Source organism: Alligator mississippiensis, chromosome 10 (genome assembly GCF_030867095.1).
Source record: "Alligator mississippiensis isolate rAllMis1 chromosome 10, rAllMis1, whole genome shotgun sequence".
Taxonomy (NCBI): Eukaryota; Metazoa; Chordata; order Crocodylia; family Alligatoridae; genus Alligator; species Alligator mississippiensis.
Window position 1 is genome coordinate 17,691,470 of NC_081833.1, and position 10,361 is coordinate 17,701,830.

General features: G+C 48.0%; 1 long non-coding RNA gene and 1 pseudogene across 1 annotated transcript; one reads left to right on the top strand and one right to left on the bottom strand.

Moving 5' to 3' along the window:
* Positions 1–748: 748 nt before the first annotated feature.
* LOC132243445 (uncharacterized) lies at positions 749–3,447 on the top strand. The gene is made up of 3 exons (XR_009455023.1): positions 749–952; positions 2,327–2,508; positions 2,646–3,447. It is a non-coding gene; the product is annotated as an uncharacterized LOC132243445 (long non-coding RNA).
* A 751-nt stretch (positions 3,448–4,198) lies between these two features.
* LOC132243491 (immunoglobulin lambda-1 light chain-like) lies at positions 4,199–10,053 on the bottom strand (annotated as a pseudogene).
* Between the last annotated feature and the right edge of the window lie 308 nt (positions 10,054–10,361).

Here is a 10,361-nt window from a genome sequence, read left to right on the forward strand (position 1 = left end):
AGAAATGCTGCCAGCCCTGCTACTCATTCAACTGCACATTGTACAGCTCATCACAAACACAGAAAATAGGGATCCAAGTACTGGGGGAACAAGGGTGGAGGGAAGAGGCAGGTTCCTAACCCTTGGGGCTAGGGACAGACATTCAAAAAGCCCAAGCCTGAATTGATTCACTCTTTGGAGGTTAGTCTAAGCTGTGCAGCTTAAACTGGTTAATAGCTGGACAGACATACTCTGTTAAACCAGGAAATGCAGGCACATGCCTGCAGTGGCTCAACCAGATGCCGGGGAGTGCTAGTGCCTGCCTGCCAGCCACTGCCAAAGGGGAGGGAAGAGATGCCCTTCAAGGCTCTCACCCCTCCCTGCTGGAGTGGAGAGAGCGTGGCCAGGCAACCGCCGGGCTAGTACACAGGGGATAGGGAAAAAGTCCTTTCTCTGAAGCAAGGTATTGAACACAGCAATTTGCAAAGCATATAGCAGGAAACTACCAAAAATCTTTGCCTAAGCTAAGATAGAGCCCAGTAAAACACAGCATACACAAATCGGTCTAACTTGAAATGTAAACCAGAAAGACAAGAGTTAGTCTTACTAATCCTGAGGGCAGAGTGTCTCCTTACAGACAGGCATTGGGAAAGGCTTTGTTTACATGTTCTGTGTTATAATGTAAATGAAGCTCTCTGCATTCTTTGATGCAGCTTCTGGTAACTAAATCTCCAGCTTGTGTGATCGCTGATGATTGCCAGGTCTTTGCCAACACTTTCCACCTCTCAGTCTGGTCCTGCAAATCTTAGCTCTGGGCTCAGAGCTGCAGCCGGGCTTGGATCTGCACACACACCTGCGTGCTTCTCTCCCCTGCTCCAGGACAACTGTGCAAGCCACACAGACTGCAGCCAAAGCCGAGGGGACAGCGGGAGTCATTAACTCCATCCCTCCTGTTTGCAGGCAAGCCATTGAGGTACGGCTGGGGCTGGCAAACTGCAGCTGCAGTCCCCAGGGTTTGCCAGCACAGGGAGGGGGAGAGGGGACAGAGGGAGAAATTTGCCACAGAGGCCATGGCAGGCCAGCGTCTGGCCACACCCTGGCTGGAGAGCAGAGGAAGGGGACATCTCTGCTGTGGAGCAGAGGGTCCTTCCCAGCCCAAGGCCATGCCAGGATGCTGAGGGAGTCTGACTTATGATAAAACTAGCAAAGGGTCTGGGACAGACTTTGCATAAACCAGGTTGAGCTAAATCAGTTAAGTCTGATACTACATTCAACCAAGTCTATCTCAAACCAGTTTCAGCCATTCTCCAACTGGTTTATGTGAACTGAACATTGGTTCTGTTTCAGGTTTAACCCTTTTTCTGATCACTTAAACTGGTTTATGTGTAAAGTCTGCCCCTAGCCTGGGAGTGTTTCCATGCAAGTCCATGCATGAGGGCAATGCAGGTGCAAGAACAGGAAAAGAATGATGTGGGATCTGAGAAAACTGCCTTGGGTAAATGAAAGAGGGGATGAAGTGAACAAGTTCCGAGATGTAGGCTCTGCTAAGCTGTGCAGGGGCCTTGGATGCATAGAAAACACTGCAGAAGATAGAGCTATGGCCTCCTGAGAGGACAGGGAGCTGCTTTTCAGCCTAGGAACCAACCCTCCTGCCTCAGTCAAGACACCCCCAGCCTTGGTCACAGCAGAGGTCTACCCTGGCACTCAGCAGTTTATCACTGGTACTGACAGGCACCTCCTGCACCACCAGCTGGGACTGGTCCCCAGGGTGACTGGGCAGTGCCACTGGGCCACATGTGCTGTGTTACTTATAGACATAGACCTGGTGACCTCTCCCAGAGAGATGGAGGAGAAGTGAGAGCACAGTGCAGGGGGCTGAAATTGCTAATGAGGAACAGACAGCGATTCATTTATCCGGGCAGGAGCCAAGCTGTGCAGGCATGTCAGCCTAGGCTTGGAAGGGGGCGGGAGAGAAGTTTTTGCTTCATTTACTCAACTGGCTGCATCATTACGGGACATCTCATTACCGATAAATCACGCAGCACAGTAGTAGTTTTCCTTATCCTTGGCTGGGACCCCAGTGATGATTAAAGCCATGTTCTGACCAGACATGAACCCCATGAACTGGGTGGGGGTCCTGGAGGGCCTGCTGTCAGAGGTGTATGTAAGGTGCTGGCAGGGAGATCCAGGTACCAGGATAGTAGCTGGTGGGGATGCTGCAGTGGTCTCGCTGCAGGACAGAGTGACAGTCCCACTGCGGACTCGTGGGTCACCGCAGGCTAGATATATTCATCAACACGGTGACTCAGGATAATACTTCTCACCTACAATTTTCCCAACAATTTAGTCATAAAATCTCAGGTCTATGCGAGTTGAACAAGGACGAGAAGGACCCAGGCCGCGATGGGAAATCCAGACCATCTTGGCTTTCCAAGGCAAACTGGTCTCTTAAACGCCCAGAGCTGCGAACATCCCTTTCACGTGAATGCCCCTTCCTCACTGGCTGCGGTCTTCTGAAAAAAGTAACAGGTGAGCACCCGTGAGAGAGGCCCCTCTCCTTTGTGTCACTCCTTCTGGTCCAGACACGGCTCATGCTGCCATTTCTTCAGGGAATTTGGCCTTTGCTCCCTCAGACAGGATCTCCATTTCTGTTCTTTTCCTCTCAGGTCCAGCCCCTGTGAAAGGGAAGAGACCAATTTGCCTTCCACAGGGAGAAACGAAGCCTTTGAAAAACCCGCCTCTTCATTCATATCAAACCTTTGGACTGATCATACTTGGCATAGGAGGGGCTCCCTCTGCTCATTTATATAAAGACTTTCACATGCAGTAGGAAACTTTGGTATTAACAATGGAGTGTGAGATAGGCCAATGAGTACCTAAGTAAATGAATGCACTCAGAGGTGGCTCATTAACCTACAGCCTACTTCAAGGCACATGGGGTTCCTCCAGCCCCCATATAAGCCAGGCCCCACACAGTCTGCCAGCACAGGACATCTGGAAGGATGCAGCTGTTCAGACACCACAGCCGGTTGCACACGCAGGTGACAGGAAAAATTGTATTGAGCGCTTTATTCCATTACAAGCAATTTATATTTGGGCTAAAAGGGTACACATTGCCCCCTGCCGCCCACAAGCCAGATCTGCACCACACTGCTCTTCAGGTGAGACAATTGGAAATATTCAGTGTATCTGAAGCCCCAAACAACACTAATATTGCCCATCCCAAGCCTTCTAAGTCATACCTTTGGCTTTAACAAAATAAGGTTTTAAAAATATATAATGACCATTTAATTTGCATTGTGAGCCTTTAGGAGAGCCAGCTCTTCTCCACAAATATGGGGTAATTGAGACTACTGTTTAATGTAAGGTGAGATCCTTGGGAAGCACAGGATTGCAGCAGCTGGGGCTTGAAAGGAAACTCCAGCTACCCAGAGACTTCCAATAAAACCCCAGGACTGTGTCAACCTATTTCATGTTTTATGTATTTTATGCAGCTTTCTATGTTTAAGGAGAGATTCATCACATGCCTACCTTTTACCCAGTGCAGTTGGGGAGTTATAACTCAGGCTGCATAGTGATGTTTATTTAATGCTCACTTTCTTAGAGCACGTTTTACATTTGGTGATGTCTTGGACTTGGGAATTCCCTGCATCTCAGACATGATCAGTAGAGGATGAAGAGGAAGAAAATTGTTCCATAATCAGCAGGTCTCAGAACCTCTGTCACTTTGTAAAGCAACCTGCCTCTTGTGAAGATCTTCTTATGGCCTAGAGCTACTCTTTTTCTAAACTGGGCTTTATTTCTAAGTGAAATGACTCAGATCTCAGCTCTAACACCTTGTTGTTTGATCTTAGAATCTAGGACCTAATTTAATTTAAGAATGTTGTCCATATTTACCATGAACAAAGTCACTCAATGCACATATTTAAGAACTGGGTTTTGGAATGCTTTCTTCTGAATTATCATATGCCCCAGTTACCAGAGTAAGACCATATACAGGAGCAGTCCCAGTCTGAGAGGACAGGATGGCAAAACTTCCCATGAGTTACAACTAAAATATGGCTTTACATGTCAAAGGCCTAACAAATCCTAGTAGCCACCAGTAGTGGAGACAGGAAGGGTGAGCCATACACCCTAGCATGGCAGAGCAGATGGTCACACTGCATAAACACAGCCTGAACTCATGCAGGGCACAAACTGAGGAAGGGAAAAGGAGGTTTTATTCAAGTCTGCAACTAACTGTGTCACTGTGCAGCTCACTAGTCCAGGCAGTGCAATAGTAATCAGCCTCATCCTCTGCCTGGGTGTTGGTGATGGTTAAGTAGCCAATTTTATTCGAGGTGTCTTTGGAACCAGAGAAGTGACTGGGGACCCCAGAGCCCTGGTGCTTGTCAGAGTCCGTATTGAACATCAACAAGTATCTTGGGCTGTTCCTATTTTTTTGCTGGTACCAGGCAACACCTCCCAATGTTTTTCCACTGCTGATGGTGCAGGAGAGTTTAACTGTGTTTCCCAGGGACACCGACTCTGAGGGTGGCTGAGTCAGGGTGAACTGGGAGAGTGACCCTGGAAATAAATAGAAGACTTTGTGTTACTCTCACAGTCGACAGAGGGTAGAAGCAGGAATCTATGACATGAAACAAGCACAGAATCAGTGACAAAAGCCTTTAAAATTGTGACAGAGAAAAGGAACTCTTTCTCTACCTGTAAAATACGTGAGCAGAAGGAAGAAGAGGGGAGTCCAGGCCATGGTGAGGAACCAGCTTGGCTTCTGAGGAAATAGGGCTCTGGCTGGGATACTTCAAGTCACTCTTAAATCTCAGAGCTAACAAGGGCCCCTTCATGCAAATCTGCCCCACCCCGTGGAGTTTTGCATGGACTAGCAGACACTGTGAGAAGGTTTGGTGAGGGAACCAATAAGGCTCCATCTGGCTCCATCCATTCATATTGGTGGTTATTACTGAGCTTTGCCCCGTTGTTGTTCTTCTGATGAATTCCTTTGCATCTTATTTTATGTCCTTCTCTTCAAAGTAGGGGTCTGATTTTTTTTTTTTTTTTGGTAATCATTTTCATATCCCAGACCAGACGCGTGCCTATCTTTCTGGTATCACTGTTCATGTCTATAGATGCCATGGACTCAGCCACCCTCAGTGCCAGTGCGGAGTAGGAGAGTGACCTTGGAATCAAACTGAAGCCTGTGCATAGGTCGCATCCTGCTGAGATAGAAATGAGCGCTAGTACTTGGAAAAGCCCTTGAAGCTAAATCAAACAACAGAAATCCTGTCCTGCTACCAGGCTGGTCATGTGAGTGTCCTGAGGAGGAGAGGGGCCTAAGGCGAGCTCAGGGAACCAAAATCATTTGGCCTTTCTATGGAAAAGAGGTCTTTGGTTGGGACAGACCCTGCGGTTCTCTGAAACACCCACAGATGAGAGCAGCTCGGTCTCCCAAAGCTGCTCCCTGCCTGCTGTTCCCAGCTAATACCAGTCTATTCTGAGGTCCCCCAAATCACTCCATTTGGCTCTTTACTTAAGCCACCTTTCCAGGAATGCAGATTTTTTGCTTTTTTTCCTTTGAACTTTCTTTCTTTTTATATTGATTTTTCTTCTTTTTTAAAAAACATTTCAATTCTACTACTAAGATTATGTCCTGATAAAAGTTGATTGCCTACCTATGGGGACTTTTTATAATCTTGTACCATCTATACTTTTCCCAGAGCCTGACAAAAGGACTTTGATCCCGAAAGCTTGCAGAAAAGGACAATTTTCTTGCGCATCCTAGTTGGTCTAATAAAAGGTATCATTTTGGAACCAAGAGTTCTAGTTTTTTGTATGTCTTCTGATAAGAGAGTGCCCTCCAGTGCTCCCCCAGCATATCGGCAGCATCTGCTTTTTTTGATTTAAGGGTTTGCGCTGTTCAGAATTTCTTTCTTGCCACAAGTAAACTCTTTGGACTTTTCAGATTCATTCCTGATTTACTCTGGTTTGACTGAGAGGAGAATCAGGTTGCCGGTGATTATTCAGGATTTTGTCCTCATTGCCAAATGCAAACAAGATGCACTGTCTCTTCCAGCTCTGGAGCCTCAACACAGCTCTGGGGCACCAACTCTCAAAACCTTGCTTCCCCTTTGGATACTCCACCCTCGCATGTGGGTTGTGCCCTACTCGGTGGATGTCAGTGTACCTCCATCGCTGTAGAGAGCAGCCGGCTTCCGATGGAGGTCTCCTTGTGAGCATTGCTGTTCTCTCTGAACAGGCTTTGTTCCTAACTTACATGACCGGACTCTGTGGCCTAAGTGACTGTTGTCTGGTGTCTGAATCTCCGCTTTAATTTCATTTCCGGAATGTGTTGATATTTACCATGAACTGGCTAACTCAGTGTTTCAGGGATGTATTTGGTAGCTGTATTGTTCTGAGACAAAAAGAAATGCAAAACTCTCAAACTCTTGGTTCAGAGATGATACCTTTATTAGACCAACTAAGAAATTGCAAAAGAAATGTCTTTTTCTGCAAGCTTTCAGACACACCTGCCCTTCCTCAGGCTCAGGGAAAATCAAAGATGGTAAAAGGTCGCCATAGGTAGAAAAGGACCCTCCGAGTCACTCTTAAACCCCCACAGAGCTGAAAACAGCCCTTTCATGCAAATCTTCCTGGTCCTCACACTACAGTTTTTCATTGACTGGCAGACATTGAATGCTGGTCCCTGACAAAACCTTCTACCTTCTCATCTGGGGATTTCCTTTCAAGTTCTTCCTTACTATTGGGCTCTTTCCACCTTGAATTCACTAGAAGAATAACATCCTCTCTTTAAATCCTTCTCTCTTCCAAAAAGAGCACTGTTAATGTTTATATAACTTCACACCCCAGACCAGACTGCTGCCTGTCCTCCTGATGCTTCTATGGATAAACAAGCACCTGGATGTTTTTTAAATTGCCACATAAGTGAAAACCCTGTTTCTCTCTAAGCATTAACAGCCTATTGAATATACACATTGTTCTCACAGGAGAAAGAGCAAGTTCTATTTTGTTGCTTTGTTTTTTTCGATTTTTGCAGAGATTCAAAACCATTCATTGATGTGGCCAGAATTGCTGTTTGGGAAACTGGTACAAAATAAAAGTAAGGTTCACCCAGCTTGTTCACCGCTGCTTACCTAGGGTTTAAAAAGACAACCAAGGTTGTAGAAAGAGTTTGGTTTCCATCTCCAGGAAATTCTTAACTCTTTGGCTGGGTCTATACTATGCTTATAAGCTGGTTAAATGGTGGTATATACACCTGCTGTCAGAAACAAGACTCTACATTGTTTCACGAAAAAAAGCCTGAAAGATCTCTCATTTCTCTCCATGGTTTCCATTGTCATGCCCAAGTAAAATAGAAAAGCAACTCTGGAAATAGAGGGAAGATAACAGAGGGGAGATAACATTTAATTGTATGTGCCTGAGACAGGTACCAGGATAACCACGAAGGAGCAAATTCTTACAAACATCACTGGAATCAATTAAGACAGCAGAAACCCTCTTCCTGTTACCAGGCCCCATCAGGAGAAGAGGGACCTAAGACCAGGGTGAGGATCCCAAATCAATTAGCCCTCCCCAGACTAATGGGTCTCTGGCTGAAAATCACCAGTTCTCTCTCAAAGCCCCACAGCTAAGAAGAGCCCTCTCCCACATCAATTCCTTGATGCCTTCTGCCAGAAAATGTGGGTCCATTTGCTCCCTGGGGCCAGTGCAGAGTGCAGTCCACTAGTTACTAAAACCACCTTTCTGGGGCTGCAGACTTCTCCCTTTTCTCCCTAAACTTTCTTTCTTCAAAATAAAAGAGGGAAAATTGATACATAAACTGTTCAGTTCTACTACCAAGCACAAGGCCTGATAAGAGATCACCCTCTAGTCCCTTCCACCATAACTGAAAGGCACCAGATTGGTCTTTTACAGAAGTGGGGTTTCAATATGCAGCCTTTTTTTCATGTATGGCAACCAGTTCCCCTATTACTAACACTAGAAGAAACATCAAGTAAATCCTTGGCCTTAGCTGATTCACTCCTGATTTACCCTAGTTTAACTGAGAGGAGAACTGGGTCTGGTCTATATTCTGTATTTATTCCTGTTGCTAAATGCGGACAACATGCACTGTCTTTTTCCTGCTCGGAAAGCTCAACAGAGCTGTGGGCACCAGCTCTCAACATCTCCCTGCCCTTTGGATTCTCCACTCTCACAAGCTCCTTCCTGTCCAATACCCTGGATATGGACGTGCACTTCACAATGGCTGTTTTGTCATCAGAAAAGCAATGTTGCCATTCGACCTTCCTGATGTTTTGTGTTAGTGGTACAAGCAGCACTGTGACAGAGGTTATGTTACTCATGAAATTATTCTCAATAGCCTTGCAGCACATCTCAGTGCTCAAAGCCTCCCCTCTCGGCGCCTTCCCCTCACTCCTGCAGGGGCTGAATGTTAGGAGAGAAGGCCCTCGGCACCTTGACTTCTGGCTGCTGAGGAAGAGGAACACAGGGGTGCCGTTGTGGGGGGATACGTGCAGGATTGAAACAATGAACCTTCTCATGATGGTCCCTTCCTTTTGGATGAGAAGGGAAGGGAAACAACTGGAGGAGTCTAAAGTGAGAAGCCAGCATGGCCATGTTTAAACAGAGATGGCAAGAAGCTCTCTGTGCCCACGGTCACAGTTGACTCAGTGGGAGATGTAGAGTGACCTCAGTCCAGGGGTACATACCCACCCCCCACCACCATGCATTGTGTATGCCCAGCTGGATGCAGAGAAGAGCAGCTAGGAGTCATAAGCACCAGACTGACATTGAGTCCATAAAGAAAGGTTGAGCTGCAAGGACTAGGATGGACGTAACGCTGACAGCGTTGAGAACAGAGCCCTGCCAGACTCCCCCAGAGCCGGGCAAGGGTTGGTATTGAAACAGCCGCAGGCAGCGCTGGAAGAGTTGAGATAAATGGAGAACTGCTCGGCCGTGTCTGCACAGGCAGTGCCCAGGAGCGTCCTCCGCTCAACCCCCGCCTGGGTCCCTCCCCTGGTGCTGCTGCGATTGGACGCCCGAGGGCAGGTGGGCACAGGCACTTCCCTGCCAGTAGCCAAATCCTGCTGCAAGCAGAGGGCACAGCATTGTTGGGGGATGCCTGGAAAATGCTGGGGGAGGCCAGGAGGAGGGCAGGGCCAGGAGGAGGGGGAGCTGCATTTTGTCCTAGCAATCAACACTTGCCTCAGCCATGACAGCCCCAGGCTTGGCCACAGCATATGCCTGCTCTGGCACCCAGCAGCTATATCACTGGCTTTGGCAGACATCTAATATACCAGCAGGTGGGACTAGTCCACCTGGTGCCTGGGCAGTGCCACTGGGCCACGTGTGCTGTGCTTTTCATGGGCACAGAGCTGCTGACCTGTCCCAGAGAGCTGGAGGAGCAGGAGTGGGCAAGCAGCGCAGAGGATGAAATTCCTAATGAGGAACAGACACCGACTCATTTGTCTCGGGCAGGAGCCAAGCTGTGCAGGCAGCCCAGAGCCCAGGCTGATGGAGGGAGGGGAAGAGAGGTTTTTGCCTCATTTCCCCATGGAGCTGTAGCACTGTGTTGCATGTACCCACTGCTGTACCACACAGCACAGTAGTAGTCAGCCTCATCCTCGGCTTGGACCCCCGTGATAGTTAAGATGGCCTTCTGGCCAGATATGGACCCATTGAACCGGGTGGGGATCCCGGAGGGCCTGTTGCTGGTGTAATACACAATCTGCCGAGGGGCAGAGCCAGGTTTCTGCTGGAACCAGCCAGGATAATTGCTGGTGGTGATGTCTCCAGTGCTCAGGCTGCAGGACAGAGTGACAGTCCCTCCTGGGGACACTGAAGATGCCGCGGGCTCCTGGGTCAACAGGCTGGGACCAGACCCCTGAAATCAACACCAAGACACACTTCTCAGCTCAGTGACTTAGAAAAATTCATCTTACCTGCCATTTCCTTATTACTTTGGTCATGAGAACAAGCCTATCCCTCACCTGAGCAGTATGTGAGCAGTGCAAGGAGGAGCGGGACCCAGGCCATGGTGAGGAATCCAGACCAGCTCAGCTTCTGGAGGCAAAGTGGTCTCTAGCTAGGACTGCCTGAATCTCTTTTTAAGGCACCAGAGCCAAGAATGGTTATGCAAATTTCCCCAATCCTCACTGGCTGTAGGTCTTTTGAAAAGAAAAGGTCTGACTGGTGAGCACTAACAGAAGAGGCCCCTCTCCCTTGTGCCAGTCTGGTGCAGACAGTACGTTGGCTGGCAGTCGTACAGGGAAATTGGCCTCTTTCTCTCTCGACAAGGTCTCCACTTCTGCCCAGTGCTCCTGTGGTCCAGCCACTTGTGAAAGTGAAAGGACCTGTTTCCCTCCCAC